The following is a 2,646-nucleotide window of genomic DNA, read 5'->3' as shown; positions in this document are numbered from 1 at the left end:
AGAGAAGCCCCAGTAGAATTCCTTTAAGAGGTTTCTGTTTTGTTTTAATGTCTTTGGGGCCGTATTCTCCAAAGGTTCTGATTCAGTCTGTCTTGGGACCCAGAGATCTGCATTTTTATAAGTACCTCTTCCACCCCACCATCTTTATTGTTGGTGATCCATTGTCTATGACTGGAGAAGCACTGATCCAGAAGGTGGGACTTTGAGAAAGCTAGAGGAAAATGACAGAAATCATCCAATTCCTCTCTTTCTCTCTCATTTTCTTTTCCATTTCTTACCCCACTTGTAGTATGTTTCTTAACCTTTCCCTACCCCTCCAAAATCTCAGTACATGAGAAGAAGAAGTATGGAATGAGGCTCCAAAGGAAGGTTTCATGCTGTTCCCTCTGATGGAAACAACTCTTCCCTGTTGTTCACTGGACTCGGGCTCTCTCTTCCCTAGAGAGGGTTTCAGTCACCACCCTCTTCAGGAAGCTTCTCTGAAGACAAGGCTGGGGATCATCTCAGTGGTTATCATTAGGCAATTACCCCATTAGTTTCTTGTCTGCTTCTTTCTTTAAGATTTAAAAATCTGCAGTGACAGGGACTGTGCCTTCTTTGCTCTTACGACCCTGCACCCAGTACAGTGCCTGGAAGACAGGCGGTATTCAACTGACATTGGCTAAACAGATAACTAAGTGAAGATGAAACCAGTGCAAAAATCACCCTAATAAGAAAATTCAAAGATTCAATAATGTCTAGAAATCTGCCAGTACCTCCTAAGAAGAATGGAAGTTGAGTCCCATGAAGGGAAATAACCTGCCTAGGATCACACACTACCCTAGTGGTTTTGTTCACTGTTCCTCAGTTCTTAGATGCCTTCAAGATTGATCTCTCCCTTACCTCTCTCTCGTTCCCCTACATTTATTGAACATATATGTGCTTTCTCCAAGCTTTACAGAAATTATCTTACTTAATCCCCACCACAGCTGTATTTTACAGATGTGCAAACTGAGTCTCACAGCAGAGAGTAAGTTGCCTGAAGTAATGACTAGGAAGAGGCCAATCTCAATCAATCTGGGATTGAATCTACACCAGCACGATCTAATGGATCTTTTTGCAATGATGGAAAAGTTCCATAACTGTGCTGTCTGATACCATAGCCTTCAGCCATGTATGGCTACTGAGCACTTGCAATGTGGCTGGTGAAACTAAGAAAATAATTTTTTTTTTTTTTTTTCCGGTATGCAGGGCTCTCACTATCGTGGCCTCTCCCGTTGCGGAGCACAGGCTCCGGACGCGCAGGCCCAGTGGCCATGGCTCACGGGCCCAGCCGCTCCGCAGCATGTGGGATCTTCCCGGACCAGGGCACGAACCCGTGTCCCCTGCATCGGCAGGCGGACTCTCAACCACTGCGCCACCAGAGAAGCCCCTAAATTTTTAATTTTAATTAATTTATATTTAATTTTGAATAGCTGCACATAGCTAGTGACTGCCATATTTACCAGTAAAGGTCTATGCTATCCAACTGATGTGCAGACTTTGTATCATCTCACTATTTTCTTAATTGTATTCCTATTAGGTACAAGTTATATGAATTGGGTTCCTAATTTAGGTACAAATAGCTTATTTAGGCGGTGATCCTAGGCAGCAGGAAAAGGAATGGGGAAGTGAGACAGGGAAGATGGAACAGGCTGTAGGCAATTGGGGTTCAGTTTCAGAGAGCACTCTGATAGAATGTTATGGAGCATACCTCAAAATGGTCCCATCGAGGGATGAGGAAGTGGTCATGTTTTTCCACCAACTCCCATGCCTCAGTGGTTGAGAGCTGCTCCTGGGGGCACTTCCAGCTTCCCTTTCCTCAGAACAGTTACGCCCCTGTGGTTAGACAAAGCCTTAGAGCAGAGAGACGCAGGTCTCTGAAGCAGTGATTGTCTTGCAAAGCTGCCGGTGACTTCCAGGGAAGTCAAGGAGATGTGGACCCAAGTAAAACTATATTGCCTCTCCCTTTAAACTGACCAGATTAGTTCATATCAATATTTTATCTGGGTTGGGAGGAAGGGCACTCGAGATTGTGTTGGTAAGAAAGGTTCTGCTACTTAAACAGAGAGAGAGAGAGAGAGAGAGAGAGAGAGAGAAAGAAAAAAGTTTCCAAACTACAGTTCTAAACTGTAATCTTGCCTGTTTTCATGACCAACTCAATTAACTGGATTTTATCCTATTCTGTATCATTTCTAGCTCAGCATGGATGCTCTAAGTATCCCTGCAGTCTAGGCCCCATAATGTAGTCATAAAATAGCTGATCCTGGACTTTCTCAGTGGAGACATGAAGAGACTCAAGCATTCCAGAAAGCGCTTGTTTGGTTCTTTCCTATTTGATATATTTAAAAAGTTTAGCTGCAATAAGAGCAGAGAATCAGGGAGAACCTGATTAAAAAAATATAGTTTTAAAGAAGAAATAGAAGTGATGCAAATAGTAATTTCTCCTCCTCTGATATCAAGCTCTGTTGAGCTCTGGAAAGAGGAAACATGTAATTATGATAGAAGTGAATCAACTGAAAGCCAAGTCAGAAAGGCAGATCAGCTTCTGAAGAGATGCCCTAGCTTCTATAAAGACAGTAGGTAAAGAGTCCTAGCCTCTCTACCTGGATCGGCTGCTGGTCCATA

The sequence above is a fragment of the Phocoena sinus genome, chromosome 11, assembly GCF_008692025.1.
Source record: "Phocoena sinus isolate mPhoSin1 chromosome 11, mPhoSin1.pri, whole genome shotgun sequence".
In the NCBI taxonomy this organism is placed as follows: Eukaryota; Metazoa; Chordata; class Mammalia; order Artiodactyla; family Phocoenidae; genus Phocoena; species Phocoena sinus.
This window is presented reverse-complemented; position numbering follows the sequence as displayed.